This window comes from Mirounga angustirostris, unplaced genomic scaffold (assembly GCF_029215605.1).
Source record: "Mirounga angustirostris isolate CCGP_5_RB_7025 unplaced genomic scaffold, mMirAng1.0.hap1 SCAF_3, whole genome shotgun sequence".
NCBI classification, from domain to species: domain Eukaryota; kingdom Metazoa; phylum Chordata; class Mammalia; order Carnivora; family Phocidae; genus Mirounga; species Mirounga angustirostris.
In genome coordinates this window covers 187191596-187210513 of record NW_026991711.1, presented here as the reverse complement: position 1 = coordinate 187210513, position 18918 = coordinate 187191596, and the positions used below count along the sequence as shown (strand labels likewise).

The window sequence follows — 18918 nt, the reverse complement described above, 5'->3', positions numbered from 1 at the left end:
AGCCCCCACAACAAAGCACTAGCTCTCCCAAAATGTCAACAGTGCCAAAGCTGACAAACTCTGGGTGGGGCCAAGAGTCCTTAGATGCAACAATAAAAACAGAGACCATTAAAAAAAAAGGGGGGGGCGCCTGGGTGGCTCAGCCGTTAAGCATCTGCCTTCGGCTCAGGTCATGATCTCAGGGTCCTGGGATCGAGCCCCACATCTGGCTCCCTGCTCAGCGGGAGGCCTGCTTCTCCCTCTCCCACTCCCCCTGCTTGTGTTCCCTCTCTCGCTGTGTCTCTCTCTCTCTGTCAAATAAATAAAATAAAATCTTTAAAAAAAAAAAAAGGTAAATTTGACTTTATTAAGATAAAAAACTTTCGTGCTTCAAAAGATGCCGTTAAGAAAAGGGAGACAGGCCACCTGAAACTAATATAACACTATATGTTAACAATACTGGAATTAAACAACTTAATAAGATAAAAAGAAAATGAAAAGACAAGCCGCACATTGGGAGAAAATACTTGCAAATCATGTATCAGAAAAATGACTTGCATCTGGAATATATAAAGAATTCTCACAACTCAATACTAAGACAAACAACCCAGTTTTAAAAATGGGCAAAATATTTGAAGAGATATCTCACCAAAGATCACATACGAATGGTTAGTGTTACGGGCTGAACTGTGTATCCCCAAAAGATATGTGGCAGTCCTAATCCCCAATACCTTGGTGTGACGAGAAAAACGTTTGTTTTTCAGAGTTGTTTATCCTATGCATCTTATAGTATAGTAACCCTACTCACACTCAGAGTCTGGACATTTAGATAAGGACTCAAGTTTAGGATTCCTGCAATAAATTCCTGCTTTGCTTTTCCTAGGCACCTTTAAAAATAACCACTTAGAATTAAGTCTGAGAAAAGTTAGTGACCTCTGCCCCAACCACCTTACAAGTAACAGGTGCTTACCACCCTGCCTCTCTATCCCCCTGCCCTCTCTTGACCTGGGACAGAGAACTGCCTCACTGTCCAAGCCAACCCCGCCCCCCAGCCCCCCAATTTCTGGGATCTGTAAGCAATAAATTTATTGACTCTACTTCCTTGGTGTGTGTGTATTAAAACAGTGCCTTCAATCAAAACAACCCCGTGGGTTTCACCTCCCCAAAGTGGGAGCTCTGATTCCGAGGGAGCTGCCTGTGTGTGGTTCGTGTCCCCTCATTCAGCAGGCCATGGTCTGTACAATCTTCATTCAGTACACCAGTTCTAGCTTCTCAACACCCTCAGAGGGTGACCCTAACTTGAAATAGGGTGGTTGTAGATGTACTTAGTGAAGATGAGGTCATACTGGAGTAGGATGGGCCCTGAATCCAGTATGACTGGTGTCCTTTTAAGCAGAGGATGTGGAGACAGGGGAGAGCCACAGGACAAGGGAGGTGGAGATTGGAGGCATGCAGCTATAAGCCAAGGACTGCCCGGGACTTCCGGCCACACCAGGAATGAGAGAAAGGCCTGGAACAGATTCCCCCCGAGAGCCCTGGGGGAGCACAGCGCCCTACTGACACCTTAACTTTGGACTCCTAGCCTCCAGCACTGTGAGACAGGACATTTCTGTTGTTTGAACCCGCCTAGTTTGTCGAACTTTGTTACAGCAACCCTAGCCGACTAAGACAGCGGGCAAGGGCATGAAAAGATGCTCAACGTCATTACTTATTAGGAAAACACACGTTAAAAACACACTGTCATATCAGCTCACGCCCACTAGTGCGGCTATAACTAAAACAACAGACAACAACAAACATCGGGGAGGATGTGGAGAAACGGAACAGGCCACGCACCCCTGACAACAAACGGGCAGGGCCACTTTGGAAGAACAGTCAGTCCCATTCCATCACAAGGTAAACATAAACGTGTCAAATGACCCAGGAATTCCACTCTTGTAACTACCCACGAGAATGAAAACATAAGACTACACAGATGTTCACAGCAGTGCTATTTATAATAGCTAAAAAAGTGGAAACAATGCAAATGTCTACCAACCAGCGAACAGAGCAACACGAAGTGGTACATCCATACAGCGCAACACTAGTTAGCCACAGAAAGGGACGAGCTACGGCTGCGTTCTATAATAGGGTTAAACCTTAAAAGCGGATGAAATGAAAGCCACCAGATGCAAAAGACTACATACTATTAGAAATGTCCAGGGGCGCCTGGGTGGCTCAGGGGGTTAAGTGTCTAACTCTTCATTTTGGCTCAGATCGTGATCTCAGGGTTGTGAGATTGAGCCCCGTGTCTGGCTCCGTGCTGGGTGTGGAGCCTCCTTGAGATTCTCTCTCTCCTCTCCCTCTGCTCCTGCTCCCAGTTCTCTCTGGGAAGAGAGGGAAAAAAAGAAAGAGAGGAAGAAAGAAAGAAGCGTCCAGAAAAGGCAAATCTATACAGACAGAAAGCAGATTGGTGGTTGCTTGGGGGGAGCGGAAAGGTGGACAAAAATTCCACCTTTGGGGATGACAGAAATGTTCTATAATTGAATTGTGGGGATAGTAGTGCAACTCTGTAAATGTACTAAAAATCACTGAGTTGTACACTTAGAAAAGATGAACTTTATGATATGTAAATTCTACCTCAATAAACTGTTGAAGTGTTTAGTGTTTACGGACGCACTAAATAAACAATCCAATCAAAGGCAGAGATTGTCAGACTGGATAAAAAAGCAGAATCCAGCTATATCCTGTCTACAGAGAAGCACTTTATTATTAAAAAAAAATTTTTTTAAGTTTATTTAAGTAATCTCTTATACTTCATGTGGGGCTTGAACGCTTGACCTTGAGATCAAGAGCTGCATGCTCCACTGACTGAGCCAGCCAGGTGCCCCTAAACAAATTTTTTTTAATTGAAGTACAGTTGACATATAATATCAAATTAGTTTCAGGTGTACAACACAGTGATTCAACAATTATACACATTATGAAACGCTCATCATAACTGTATTACAGTATTATTAACTATATTCCCTATGCTGTACTTTTCATCCCTGTGACTTATGAGAAAGCACTTTAATTTCTTTTAAAGATTTTATTTATTTATTTGACACAGAGGAAGAGAGAAAGAGCACAAGCAGGAGGAGTGGCAGAGAGAAAGGGAGAAGCAGGCTCCCCGCTGAGCAGGGAGCCCGATGTGGGGCTCGATCCCAGGACCTTGGGATCATGACCTGAGCCGAAGGCAGATGCTTAACCCACTGAGCCACCCAGGCGCCCTGAGAAAGCACTTTAAATTCAAAGACACAGATAGGTTGCAGGTAGAAGAATGGAAAAAGTGATATACCAGGTTAACAGTGTGCATTAAGGGAACTGGAGTCGCTATATTAGTATCAGATGGACAAAATGGTCTAGGGAGGATATTTCATAATGATAAAGGAGTGGGATGCTCTGGGATGTTGTAAGTCGACCTAACAGTTACAGATGTAGATGCTTAAAACAAAAGAACTCTAAAATAGGTAACACAAAAATTGCAAGTCTACAATTATAATTGGAGACTTCTATATTCCTCGTTCCATAACTGGTAGGACAAATGGACAGAAAAATCAGTAAAAACACAGAATAGGCCCAGACATATAGTAGGTGTTCGACAAACATATGTTAAGTAAATGAATTCTTGCTGAGTCGATTTCTATGAGGTTCCCAAAGCTTGATCAACTCGGATGATGCAGGAGAAAACAGAAGAGCTACCGCTCACTGACCAGACGGTGTGGGCCAGGCACTTGGCTCAGACTACAAACAGATACTCATTTACTCCTCACGACACTGCTTTCTGGTTGTTAGGAAAAAAATTAAGTTTCTGAAATTACAAACTGAAGGTGAACCCCAGTAAAGCTGGAAAAGGGGGAAACTCAGACTGTCACGGGTGGTTGGATTTTCCCATGTTGGGTAAGGTTTAGATGGTAATAAATGTCAATTTAGATTGCTAAAAACTCTTAACTTCATTTGGAAAGAACTTCTTGGTTTATTGTCTTTTTTTGTTTGTTTGTTTTGTGAAGTCACAAAAGGTTATTTTGTTTAGTACACAAAGGCTATCTTAAAATGGTTTGTTCTGAGGGGCGCCTGGGTGGCTCAGATGGTTAAGCGTCTGCCTTCGGCTCAGGTCGTGATCTCAGGGTCCTGGGATCGAGTCCCGCATCGGTCTCCCTGCTCCTTGGGAGCCTGCTTCTCGCTCTGCCTCTCTCTCTCTCATGAATAAATAAATAAAATCTTAAAAAAAAAAAAAAAGGTTTGTTCTGAGATGAATCTCACTGTGGTGGATTGTTCAACACACAGCAACTCTCTACTCCAGCAAGTGTCCCTTTGCAATGTGCTTTGCAAACCCTCCCTCGCGGAGGTGGACCACGCACCCCTGACCCCTTTAGGTGGGGCTGGCCATGACTCTGATCAGTAGGGTGTGGCAGAAGCAAGGCCCATAGTTCTAAGGCCTCAAAGGCCTGGTGGTGTCTGCCTTCAGCCTCTGGGAATTCGACCACACTTGCTGTGAAGATACCCAGTGAGCTCACCAGAGGAGAGCCACACGGAGGACAAGGACAGGCCCTTCTGCCGGCACCACCTGCCAGACCGTGAAACCACCTTGGACCTTCCGCCCAACTGACCTCCAGCCAGAGGCAGCCACAGGAGTGAGCCCAGGTGAAACCAGCTGAGCATCTACCCAGCCAACACTGGATCACGACTGTGAATTTTTTAGGCCACTAAGGTTTGGGGTGCTTTGTATCAGCTAGCAAAGCCTACCTGGTGCACCCACAAACGTAACACCGAGCAAATGAGCCAGACTCAGATGTCATACTGTATGATTCCATTTAGAGATATTTCAACAACTGAGGCAGAAGCTGAGGGGCCCTGCTGGGATGAGGGTTCTAGCGAGCTGGGGGGGTTCTGACAGACATGTGCACTTTGTGAAAATTCTCTGGGGCCTGGAGTAGGGGCCTCTGGCTGATTACATTCCTATGGAGGATTCTCTGCAGCGAGAAACTATGAGCAGTCTTGCACAACTGTCCACTGTGAGCACTTCCTCAGTGGATCCCTGTCCAGCCACCTGCATGTGCCATGGATTGTGCTAGGTGGTGGGGGTGCCCTGTGAGCCAAGCTGACACTGTCCCTGCCCTGGTGGCACTTATAAGTTCATTATCGGAGAATAAAAGGCAGTGCGAATAAACAGCAATGAAAAAAAGACGAATAAAAAAAGATGAATTAATCATGAAAGATAATATCAAAATAAATGCCAAAAAGTAGCACACAGGGGCGCCTGGCTGGCTCAGTGAGTGGAGCATGCGACTCTTTATCTCAGGGTTGTGAGTTCGAGCCTCACGTTGGGTGTAGAGATTACTTAAAAATAAAATCTTAAAAAAGAAAAAGCACACAGTTGGCCGCTAAATGAATTGCGTAACTAATTCTCTGTAGTGTAGCTCCCACAGAGCAATGACGACTTTTACTTTGCTTCTGGTTTTTTCTATTTCAGGGGAGCTTGCTCGGCTTTTCCTTTTAAAGATGTGACTGACATCCACTTGACTGTTCTTAGCAGCAGATCGTTAATACACCAGGCCCAGCAACTGCTTAATGACAGTCACTTCTGTACTCTTGTCATTCCACAAAACTGAGTATGGTGCAATGCTCATTTTGCTCACTGCAATAGAAGACTGCCTTTATTTCTATGTTTTACATAGCAGCCGTATTCAGTATTTTATAGAACATATGTGGTACAGAGAATTTAGATACAAACTGGCTCACCTGGAGCCAAACCGACCCTGAGCCCTTACAACCAAGCCCCAGAGATGCAGGTGGGGGCCTGGGTTACCACCCGGGGCACAGATGCCTTGAACTGTGAAGCTGGAGGCCATGGTAGGGCAGGCACTGTTTTTTCCTCCAGTCACACTCCCAGAATCTAACACGCTAAGTGTTTCTTGAACGCCGAGTGACAGTGATTTCATGGGGTAAGTAAAACAAGTTTATTTATTGAATAAAAATTATAAAATGAAATAATGAGGAGTGTATTTCAGCACAAGGATTTATCCAATGGGTCAAGATTCGAAATCTACATGCCTCATTATAGGTAATGTACTATTCCAAAACTCCGTGGTAATAGGAAAAAGCCATGCACTGTTTCATTATTTGTAAAAAAAATTAGATAAGAGAGAAAAAAAAAAGTTCACTGGTTGACCTTCTCTGCGTCTGTTTCCATGGAAACAGATGCTGGACAAATAGGGTTTGTGAAAGGCTGAGAATCATGAGGTGTCTCCGAGCCCTCACCTTGTTTTGAGCCTTCTGCTGTCTATTTCCATAGAAACCAGAGTGGAAATGAGGGCAGGAGCCATGAGTCAGCCCGTTGGGTGGTTCATCCCCGCCAAGGTCTGAGCGCACAGGAGCCGTGTTATAGAAATAAACGAATTTAGAACCAGAAAAAAAGCAAAAGCCTTAACTGGGAAACACTGGTTTCTTTCTTGACTTGGTTAAATAATGGAAAGGCCCTGGCCAGTAATACAGACCTAGACAGAGATTTCTCTGCTAATTAGGTAACAGGGAATGAAAAGCACATCTGCACCATGCCCAGCAAGCTGACCACCGCGGCTGACCCAGCAGAGGTGATTCGTGGAGAGCAGCTTGCTGGAGGCTCTTTGGACGCGTGCAGGTTCCCGGTGGGTCAGCCGTCTCGCAGATCATATATGAAAGCGGCAGAAGAGAAAGGAGGTCATGGCCCAAGCACTCGACAGTATGCCTTTGTCTGCGGAATGCAAGATTACTTGAAGGATGCCTGCGTAGAAACGGACTGGTTGTAGGCCCATCACTTTCTGTTGTAGCTAGATCATGGTACGTACTGCTCCATTTAAAATCGTTTCACCCTGCCTATGATATGCCCCCCTAAGCCTGTGTGCCCCGTTTTTGTTAAAGGCGTCACCATCCTCCCCAGGTTACCCCAGCCTTCAGCTCCTCATGACACACCGTGGTAGTGAGCACTCGTGCATGTTTGGCCCGCAGGAGCTCCCCGCGCAGCACCTCCCCCACTGAATTGTGCAGCAGAAAGGGGGTCAGGCCCACGGCCGTCCCGCCAGCTTGGGTTCAAGCCTCAGCTCGACTAGCGACTACCCCTGTAACCTTGAGCAAGTTCCTGGGCCTCTCTAAACTTGGGTTTTCTCATCCAGTACACACAGGGCTGATAACAGAACCTTCCTGATGGCAGAGGTATGAAGAATACACGGAAAAAAGCTGGTAAGGCTCTTGGCCCAGTCCTGCACATAATAACCCCTCAGAAGATACCGCCTGCTAAGTAATTCTAAGCTTTCTGGATCTGCGGTTCACTTGAACACTGAGGCCAGCTGAATCTTCCTGGGGCATAGCGCTGTTCACACCCCTCCCCAGCAGAGCACAGTTCATGGTTCTCCATTTCCTGCAGCCCGGCTGCAGAGCACCCCTGCAGATGTGTCCCCTGCCTTCCCACTTTGCATAGCCCCTGCCAAGGCCAAAGTGAACCATCCTTGGCTGGGTCAGGCCTGGGCTCTGGGCTCATGCCACTCCTTGGCCTGATGCCCACCCTCTGCAATGGAGCTCTGTACCCTAAGCAATACCTCTCTTATTTGCTAAGTTTCTTCCTCTGGTTTTTAAGTAAAAGTTCTTTTCAAAAGACTCTGGCCTTTATCAGTTGGGGTGAATATTAAGGGGATCAGTGTGAATCTCATAACCAGATGAGGTAACTGTCCCAGGCCTAGAACCCCGGATGGCAGCAATGGTGGGCTGATGGAAGTGGGAAACTCGGGGGGTGAGGGGAGGTTTGAGACCATGTAAGGTCCCTGGAGCTCCTTTGCGCTTGGGGAGTCCATTTCAGGTAGAAGAGGGAGGGGGGGCTAGAAGTTCAGCAGACCCAGCCTGTGGAAGCCTCGTGTATTAAGCACATCTCCTGTTTTCTCTGTCTGATGCTCTGACACCTGGAGCTTTGCTGGCCCTTGGAGGACTGCCAATTCCTAGAGACAGTGAACAACTTGCTGTGAGCACACCTTTCAAAGGCAAGCCAGCCAATCCAGAGCCCACATTCCAACCACCTCCTGCCTCAGGCTCTCACGCTCGGGGCGATTGTCCACCTGCCCTTGTCACCCCAGGCCCAGGTGCCAGACAACCAGGGACAGCCCCTAGGCCACAGAGCCCAGTGAAACCATTCAAACTAGCCAATCTTAAACCTTCCTACTCTGCCTCACTTGATCCTTCCTGTGGAAACCACAATAAATGTTATTGGCCACATTTCCCTTCCCTCCCTCTGCCTGCCAACTGACCCTGGGGCTCCCTGTGTAGCCCCCCCGGGATGTAGCTGCCCTTGCCTCTTGGGAACTGTAACAAGCTATCTTTTCTTTTCTTTTTTAAAATTTAGATTCAATTAATTAACATATAATGTATTATTTGTTTCAGGGGTACAGGTCTGTGATTCGTCAGTCTTATATAATACCGAGTGCTCATTACATCACATGCCCTCCTAAATGCCCATCACCCAGTGACCCTATGTCCCCTCCTCTCCCTGCCAGCGACCTTTGTTTCCTATGATTAAGAGTCTCTTATGGTTTGTTTCCCTCTCTGATTTTGTCTTGTTTTATTTTTCCCTTTTTTCCCCTATGACCCTCAGTTTTGTTTCATAAGAGTGAGTGAGATCATATTGTAATTGTCTTTCTCTGACTTATTTCACTTAGCATAATACCGTCTAGTTCCATCCACTTCATTGCAAATGGCAAGATTTCATTTTTTTGCGTGGCTGAGTCGTAATACATTGTATATATACATCACATCTTCTGTGTCCATTCATCTGTCCATGGACATCTGGGCTCTTTCCATAGTTCGGCTATTGTGGACATTACAAGCTATTTTTTCAAAGACACCGGTCTTCTGATGTTAGCCTTACTGAACCTCACATTTTCTATGACTACACTGTATTTTAAGACACCTGAGGCTATATCCTTATCTAGGGCTTCCCTATGGCTCCCATGCTGCCACCAGAGCCAAAGATGGAACGCCAGGTGCAGAAACACCAGTATATGTGGTTCTCTGCAGCCAGACCTGGTGGGCCTGGAGCTGATGCCGGAGATGATACTGATGATGGTGATCATAACCATCACACCAATAATAATGAGAGCTAACATTCACCGAGGGCTTAGAATGTTCCAGCAACTGTGAAAAGTGATTTGATGTTAATTATTCCTTAGTGATCATAACATACAGGGATGCTATAAAAGCTACTGATTCAGTTCCACAGCCTGCCACCTTTCTTTGAATACTGTTTCTACCCAGGGCCTTGTTTTGGTAAAATGCCTCTAAGGAGAGTATCACATTGAGTTATATGTTTAAAATTATATGAATTTTCATTTTAAAGGAACAAGACCCAGTTTTCTGCTTTCTGCATTGATGTGTAGGAAATATGGTTTCAAAGAAAGAAAAAGTCTAGCCCTCCTGTGTCACAGTCAACCACATGAGACGGTCACTGGGTCTGAGTTGCCTGCAGCCACCTGCAGGTGTGGGGGTCAACCGCAGACCTGCCCACCAGCCAGCCTCCTTCCCGTACCTGACCAGCTTCATTTCCTCAGGAGAGTGTGTATGTGTCACGGGGCCATAGGGAATGGGTGGCGGCAGAAGAATTGATGAGACAAAGTAAAACAAAATGAAATGAAGTCCAGCCCTTAGGAAAAGATGAAAAACCCTCGTATCCATTTTATAAAGTCAGAGTAAACTCTAATCCTTAAACTCGTAAAGACTGTACAAAACTGCAAACCAGTGGTACTCAGGGTGTGGTCTGGGGAAACTTTGGAGGCCTTAAGACCTCAGAGGGTCTATGAAGCCTAAACCATGTTCACAACTGCAATATACTTATACATTATAATTTATAAAATGTAAAATAATATATAATTAATATTTAATAATACTTGCCTTTTTTACTCTCATTCTCTTATGATACAGTAAAGTTTTCTAGAGACTACATGATTTGTGATGGTATCACTCTGATGGCTAATATAATGTATGTTTATTATATTTTCTAGAAACTTCTAAGGTTTAGGGTATAAATATGTGTTCTCTGTTCTTCTCTTGTGCTTTTACTAGCTACCTTGGTTACATCTACTATAACTGCTATAACTTCATTATCACTCAATATATTATTCTCAACATACTATTATTTTGAAATCAAATCTTTCCTTGCTCCTCTGTGGAAACAGACTATGAGTATACTTATTGTTTTATTTTTGGAATAATATTTTTATGATTTTTCAAGAACTTTTCTAATTTTTAAGTTTTCTCTAAAACTGTTATTTTAGGGGTGCCTGGGTGGCTCAGTCAGTTGAGCATCTGTCTTCAGCTCAGGTCATGATGCCAGGGTCCTGGGATTGAGCCCCACATTGGGCTCCCTGCTCAGAGCTGAGTCTGCTTTTCCCTCTCCTTCTGCCCTTCCCCCTCACTCCTGTGTGTGTGCACACACGCGTTCATTCTCCCTTTCAAATAAATAAAATCTTTAAAAACAAAAAAACCTGTTATTTTAAAACTTAAGAATCATTTATCCTAAAATAAAAGATAACTTGTTTATGGTATTTTTTCTTATATTTGTAAGGATGGATCATTGGCTTAAAAAGGGAGATCAGAGGACCCCCTTTCTCAACCCAAAGCTGTACCGTATATATAAAAAGACGCTGAGAAAAATGAAACGGACTTATCAGGAAGTTCTCTGACTCATGGAAGGGAGGGATGTTTTCCAAAGAAGCTAGGCATTATATGTGTCATTCTGTATAATTACACGGAAGCTATCTTTCCCTCAGTTTTATAGATGTCAACAAGTTGCCTTTTTATGTCTTATGGAATAAAATATTTGTGGATAATATTACTATGCCAATTAAGCTGAGGTATAATTTTGAGAGCAATCATTGTGTGTTGAAAGAAAAAGGATCTGGGGTGCCTGGGTGGCTCAGTCGTTAAGCGTCTGCCTTCCACTCAGGTCATGGTCCCAGGGTCCTGGGATTGAGCCCCACATAGGGCTCCCTGCTCCGTGGGAAGTCTGCTTCTCCTCTCCCACTCTCCCTGCTTGTGTTCCTGCTCTCGCTAACTCTCTGTCAAATAATAAATAAAATCTTAAAAAAAAAAAAGGATCTGAAAATTTTAAACATAGATAAGTTCTTTAAAAGTCAAAAATTGAAAACTCTTTTATTTTTTTAATTTTTTTTTTTATTTTTGCAGGCTCCCCACTGAGCAGGAGCCCGATGCGGGGCTCAATCCCAGGACCCTGGGATCATGACCTGAGCCGAAGGCAGACACTTAACTGACTGAGCCACCCAGGTGCCCCAAAATTGAAAACTTTTAACTTTTTTTCAGATTAGAAATTAAAAAGCCACTGCAGCTATGCGATGAGTATATGGGAACGCTGTATTATTTTTTTTCTGTCAATCTAAAATTATCCATCCACCCAAATTATTAATAAAAACACAGCCACTGAAGAACCCTGACAGGTAACTACTGCCTTGAACTGAGGAAACATACACGACAGCTTTGTAGAGCTTACGCTGCTGAATGACTGCTGAATGGAAAGTTAACAGAAGAAATTGCAGCATGCTACTTTCCAATGAAAGAGTAGCTTGCTGAAGCAAAGATTAAGCTGCAAACATGAATGCTGAGTTAATTAACATCTCATCCGCAGAAGTATGCTTGGACTTGCTATTTGGCTTGTATTCATCCAGTATCAACAGCAACTAGTCATCAAAGATTGTTTCCATAAAGATCTTTTTTTGTTGCTTGGCAACAAACCACAAGAGTCGCTAGATGAAATATTTAATGTATTGACTTTCATGGTGTATCCTGGGACAACTGTACTGATATTTATTTACACTGATGGTAGAGATGCAACAGAGGGTAAAACCACTGATGCCTCAGCGTCAATCAGGCAGTGCTACCACACCTGAGCAGCAGTCACTGTATTCTCCACTGCGACCACAGGTAGACAGGTAGACAGATGGATAGATGGATGGAGAGACAGATCGATAAACAGATGCAGAGACAGAAAAATGACAGATAGATCAATGATAGAAAGATGTTAGATATAGTTTCATTTAGGAATGTCTTTGATAAGGGCCGCCTGGGTGGCTCAGTTGGTTGAGCGTCCGACCCTTGATTTCGGCTCAGGTTATGATCTCAGGGTTGTGGGATCGAGCCCCGAGTCGGGCTCTGTGCTGAGCGTGGAGCCTGCTTAAGATTCTCTCTCTCCCACTGCCCCGCCTCCCAGCTCTGTCTAAAAAAAAAAAAAAAAAAAAAGAATGCCCTTGATGAAGCAGCAGAAGAAATTTGATTAAGTCTTGACTCTTGTGCTCTTGTGGTCTCTTTTTAACATTCTGTGTAACAAAATGGGACGTACGTGATGGTTATCTTGAAAAACATTTGCAAGATTATCTGAGTTGCAAGCTTAACTAGGCAATTTTTTCAAGGAACACTACTTTTACTTGAAAGAATGATAGAAAAACTACGGTTTTTCAGACTTGGGTATTTAGCAGGCATTTTCTCAAAAATTAATGAGATGAGCTTGTCACTTCAAGTAAAACAACTAATAGTACTATCACCAAAAATAAAATTTTGAACTCTCAAGAGAAAACAAAATTTAAAAAAATTTGTTCCTGCCACTGTGAGCTTAATAGCTTTTCAAGATTTTTCTGATGAGATCAGTGGCAATATTAACTAATACAATATCTGGATGTTTTATAATGAAATATGGCAATGAAAACTGAAAAACCTTTATTTCTCAAATGATCAATGCATGAAAATACAAAATGAGGCATGGGTAAAAGAGCTATTGAAAGTATAAAATAGGATGTCAGCAGGAATTGTGAAGTGAGAACTTCTGAAAATCCATTCTCCATAAAAGTGAGGAAAACACTGGCAAAAACTGTCCAAATCAAATTTGTCAGAACTCTGGAAATTAATCAATGGTTTGTGACAATCTGAGGGGTGCTTATTCAAGAAAAAAAAAAAAAAAAACGAATTGTCAGTACGAATAGCAAATGTTGTGGCATTTAAACTTCCCTACTCCTCTCTCTCCCCAGCTCCTTGAAAACTACCAGCCCTGCAATCAAAGTGAAAACCAGCAGCCAAGCAGTCACTGGAGGGAGCAGATGGGCTTTGGGCTCCCCAGAAGCCCCATTCCAAGAGAATGGCCATTATTTAACTGATCTGGTTAACCTCTCACAGGGCTTGTCTTTATTTGATCTGAGAGCTTGCTCAGTTGTCAACAGCCTTGTCCTCAAGGGCTTGCTGAAAACACACTCATAAACAGCCAATGGGACAAAGAAGAAATCACAAGGAAAAGTAGAAAATATTTTGAGATAAATGAAAATGAAAACACAACTTTCCAAAACCTATGGGATACAGCAAAATCAGTACTCTGAGGGAAATTTATAGCACTGGTTGAGGGTATGACAGATTCCATGTTAGGTAAGCCAGGCACACACCTCTGTCAGGTGTATCTCTCTCTCTCTTTTTTCCCTGTTTTCTTTAAATTCCAGTGAGTTAACATACAGTGTAATTGTAGTTTCAGGTGTACAATATAGTGATTCAATAATTCCATATATAACCCGGTGCTCATCACAACAAATACACTCCTTAATTCCCATCACCTTTTTCCCCCATCCTTTCCTTACCCCTCCCTTATAGTAACCATCAGTTTGTTCTCTCTAGTTAAGAGTCTGTTTCTTGGTTTGCCTCTCTCTCTTTTCTCCCCTTTGCTCATTTGTTTTGTTTCTTAAATTCCACATATGAGTGAAATCATAACATATTTGTCTTTCTTTGACTGACTTACTTCACTTAGCGTAATACTCTCTAGCTCCATCCATGTCATTGTAAATGGCAAGATTTCATTCTTTTTTATGGTTGAATAATATTTCATTATATATATTTGTAAGCACCACATCTTTTTTTTTTTAAAGATTTTATTTATTTATTTGAGAGAGAGAGAGAGAGAAATAGCATGAGAGGGGATAGGGTCAGAGGGCAAAGCAGACTCCCTGCCGAGCAGGGAGCCCGATGCGGGACTCGATCCCGGGACTCCAGGATCATGACCTGAGCCGAAGGCAGTCGCTTAACCAACTGAGCCACCCAGGCGCCCTGTAAGCCCCACATCTTTATGCATTCATCAATCAATGGACACTTGGGCTTCTTCCATATCTTGGCTATTGTAAATAATGCTGTAGTAAACATAGGGGTGCATGTATCCCTTCACACTAGTGTTTTTGTGTATCTTTGGGTAAATAACCAGTAGTGCAATTACTGGATCGTGGGGAAGTTCCATTTTTAACTTTCTGAGGACCCTCTATACTGTTCTCCACAGTGGCTGCACCACTGTGCTTTTCCACCAACAGTGGAAACCCACCACATCCTCACCCACTACAGCGGTACATATTTAATGTATGTATTTAATGCCTACATTAGAAAACAGGTGGCTTTCAAGTCCATAACCTAACTTTATACCTTAAGGAACCAGAAAAAGAAAAGCAGAAGGAAGGAAATAATAAAGATTAGAGCCGAGATAAATACAACAGAGAACAGAAAAACAACAGAGAAAATCAACAAAATGAAAAGTTGGTTCTTGGGAAGATCAACAAAACTGACAAACCTTTAGCTAGACTGACGGTCTTAGTCAGCTCGGGCTGCCATAACAAAATACCACAGACTGAGTGGCTTAACCAACAGCAATGTATATCTCATGGTTCTGGAGCCTGGGAAGTTCAAGATTAGAGCGCGGGCTATTTTGCTTCCTGATGAGAGCAGAGCTCTCTTCCTGACTTGCAGAGAGCTACCTTCTCTGTGTCCTCACATGGTGGTGAGAGTGTTCTAGAATGTCTTTTCCCAAAAGGGAACTAATCCCATCTGATCAGGGTCCCACTCCTATGACTTCCTTTAATCTGAAGTACTTCCTTAGAGGCCCTATCTCCAAATACAACCACACAGGCGGTCAGGGCTTCCGTATAAGAATATGACAGGATTGGGCGCCTGGGTGGCTCAGTTGGTTAAGCGACTGCCTTCGGCTCAGGTCATGATCCTGCAGTCCCGGGATCGAGTCCCGCATCGGGCTCCCTGCTCAGCGGGGAGCCTGCTTCTCCCTCTGACCCTCCCCCCTCTCATGTGCTCTCTCTCATTCTCTCTCTCTCTCAAATAAATAAATAAAATCTTAAAAAAAAAAATATGACAGAACACCATTCAGTCCATAGTGCTGACCAAGCAAAAGAGGTAAGACTCAAATTACTAAAATCAGGAATGAAAGGTGGGACATTTCTGACCTTACAGAAAGAAAAAAGATCATAAGGCAATACTATGAAAAACTACACAAATCAACAAATCAGATGTCTTGAATAGAATGAACAAATTCCTAGAAAGACATAAATTATAGAAACTGACTCAAGAAGAAAAAAAAAATCTGGACAGACAGACTTATAACAAGTGAAGAGATCAAATCAGCAATAAAAAAAAAAAACTTCCCACAAAGAAAAGCTCAGGTCCAGAAGGTTGCACTGGTAAAACCTAATGTACATTTAAAGAATTAACATCAGCCCTTTACAAACTCTTCCAAAAAATAGAAGAGGGAACAGGTTCCAACTCATATTATGAGGCCAGTATTATCCTGATATAAAACTACAGCAAGAGGTGTATGTAATTGTTGATCACTATGTTGTACACCTTAAACTAATATGATACTGTATGTCAACTATATTTCAAGTGAAAATTAAAAAAAAAACAAACTAAAGACATCATAAGAGAAGCCAAACTATAGTCTGATACTTATTATGAATATACATACAAAAATCCTCAGGAAAATACTAGCAAACCAAATCCAGCAACATATAAAAGGGATTATAAATCATGATAAAGCAGGATTTTTCTCAGAAACTCAAGGGTGGTTTAAAATATGAAAATCAATCAATGTCATACACCGTGTTAACAGAATGAAAGAAAAAAACCTCACATGATCATCTTAATTTATGTGGAAAAAGCATTTGGCAAAATCCAACACTTAACAAACTCTGAAAAGAAGGGCAGTGTCAGCCTGATAATGAGCCTCTATGAGGAACCCATAGCTAACATCACACTGGACAGTAAAAGACAGAAATCTTTCCCCCTAAGATGAGGAAAATGACAAAGGTGTCCCCTCCAATAACCACTTGTATTCAACACTGTACTGCAAGTTGTAGCCAGGGCAATTAGACAAGAAAAGGAAATAAAAGACATCTAGATTAGAAAGGAAGAAGTAAAATTATCTGTATTCACAGATGACACGGCATTGTGTACAGAAAATCCTAAGGAACCCATCACAAAACAAAAGAAACAAAACCCCTTAGAGCTAATAAATGAGTTCAGTAAGGTTTCAGGTCACAAATAAAAGTCAATTGTATTTCTATACACTAGCAACGAACAACCAGAAAACAAGATTAACAAAATACAAAAGAGACTAACAGATTTTAACAAAATAAAAAAGATCTGTTGGTATTGGTGTTTGACTTTATGTTGCAACTAACCTTTAATAAACTATCACTAGTCCAATTCTGAAGTAGTATCAAATAAAAAAAAATCTCTATCCAAAAAGGCTATTAAAAATACTCCACCCCTTTCAACTACAACATATTCCAACAGATGGAATCCAGAAGAGGATCTGAGAATCCAACTATTTTTTTTTTAAAGGTTTTATTTATTTATTTGACAGAGACACAGCGAGAGAGGGAACACAAACGGGGGGGTGGGAGAGGGAGAAGCAGGCTCCCCGCTGAGCAGGGAGCCCGATGCGGGGCTCGATCCCAGGACAATGGGATCATGACCTGAGCCGAAGGCAGATGCTTAACGACTGAGCCACACAGGTGCCCTGAGAATCCAACTATTTTCTAATGCAGACATTAAAGAGATTTGCAAAAATAAAATACAATGCTATACTCTTCTTAATACATTTTTTGGGGAAATACATATATATTTTTAAATTCTTTTTTTTTTAAAGATTTTCTTTCTTTCTCTCTTTTTTTTTTTAAGATTTTACTTATTTATTTGACAGAGAGAGAGAGAGCACAAGTAGGCAGAGCTGCAGGCAGAGGCAGAGGGAGAGGCAGGCTCTCTGCTGAGCAGGGAGCCCAATGCAGGGCTTGATCCTACCACCCTGGGACCACTACCTGAGCCGAAGGCAGACACTTAACAACTGAGGCACCCAGGCGCCCCGGGAAAGTAATATTTTTTATAAAAATATCTGGGGCGCCTGGGGGGCTCAGTCGGTTAAGGGCTACCTTCGGCTCAGCTCATGATCCCAGCATCCTGGCATCGAGCCCCACATTGGGCTCCCTGTTCAGTGGGGGAGTCTGCTTCTCCCTCTCCCTCTGCACCCCCATGTTCTCTCTCGCTCGCCCTGCTCTCTCAAATAAATAAGAAAAATCTAAAAAAATAATACCTTATTTGGGGGCACCTGGGTGGCTCAGTTGGTTAAGCATCTGCCTTTGGCTCGGGTTGTGATCCCAGGGTCCTGGGATCGAGTCCCACATTGGGCTCCTTGCTCAGCAGGAAGCCTGCTTCTCCTCCCTCTGCCTGCCACTCCCCCTGCTTGTGCTCTTTCTCTCTCTCTCTCTGTCAAATAAATAAAATCTAAAAAAAAATTTATTTTTATTAACAGATAATGGGTAGCTTACGGTCATTTAAAAATAAATACATTTTATCAGTTTTAAATTCTTTCTAATTTAGGAAATATTGATAGGCAAAATCCACATAAACAAAAGCTCTTTAGAATCTTCAGTAATTTTTTTTAAAAGATTTTATTTATTCATTTGAGAGAGAGACAGAGAGAAGGGGAGAGATCAAGAGCAGAGTGGGAGGCACAGGGAGAAGCAGACTCCCCACTGAGCAGTGAGTACGTTCCAGTACTCCTGGCAGTACTCGAATTTGTACAGTACTTCCCGTTTTTATCACATCCATGAACTGATAATCATGTATTTGTTTTCTATCATTTGTTAACTGTTTCTACTGTTTACATCTGTCTCACGAGAGACCAAATCGGGCAGTGGTTAATGGCGTGGACTGGAGAGTCAGGCCAGCTGGGTTTGATTCCGAGCTCCACCACTTACTTATTAGCTGTGTGAACTCGGCAAGTGACATCTTTTCTCCGTTTCACCATCTGTGAAATGGGACCAATAAGAGTAGCTCTCGCAGGCTTGTTGTGTGCAGACGAGTGAGCACGCGTACCGCACCAAGGACAGTGCCTGGCCCGCGTGGTGCTACCGCCCTGAGCCCCTGCCATCACCATCACGATGGTCTCACCTCTCCAGATTTTAAACTCTTGGAGGTATTTTAAGCCACCTGTACTTTTAGATTTCTTTTGTCTCCCTTCCTCATTATTTCCTAGAATAATGTGATTTCAAAGAGCTCAAATATTTGTTGAATAAACAAATGAATGACTCTTATATATGAGAAATCTCTAGAGAAGGAAATGGCTGAGCATTTGATTGTCACTTATGTGGCAACCAGCAATTAAATCTCTCTCTTTACCAGGTGGCTGATCTCCTCTGGCACTTTAACCTGTTTTGTTAAGAGAGGAGAATATTTGTTTTAAAATCCATCTTCTCAAATAGCACAGGAAGGCCTTTCTTCTCTACTTACGAGCTGGACACCTCACCTTAAACTGTCACAAGGAAACGAGCCATTTGTGGTAGAGACACAGGCCTTGGGATTCCTGAGCCCTGTGATTTACCGGCAGCTCTTTGGGGACATACGACATATGCTTAATACAAAAATAAATTGGGGGGCGCCTGGGTGGCTCAGTCGTTAAGCGTCTGCCTTGGGCTCAGGTCATGATCCCACGGTCCTGGGGTCAAGCCCCGCATCGGGCTCCCTGCTCGGCGGGAAGCCTGCTTCTCCCTCTCCCACTCCCCCTGCTTGTGTCACCTCTCTCGC

The 18918-nt window shown here is 43.1% G+C and overlaps 1 protein-coding gene across 8 annotated transcripts in view; it reads right to left on the bottom strand.

The window, feature by feature from the left end:
- The window catches only part of ARMC9 (armadillo repeat containing 9), a 150167-nt gene that overhangs the window by 49645 nt on the left and 81604 nt on the right, over positions 1 to 18918 (bottom strand). The gene's annotated exons all lie outside the window — the stretch shown is intronic.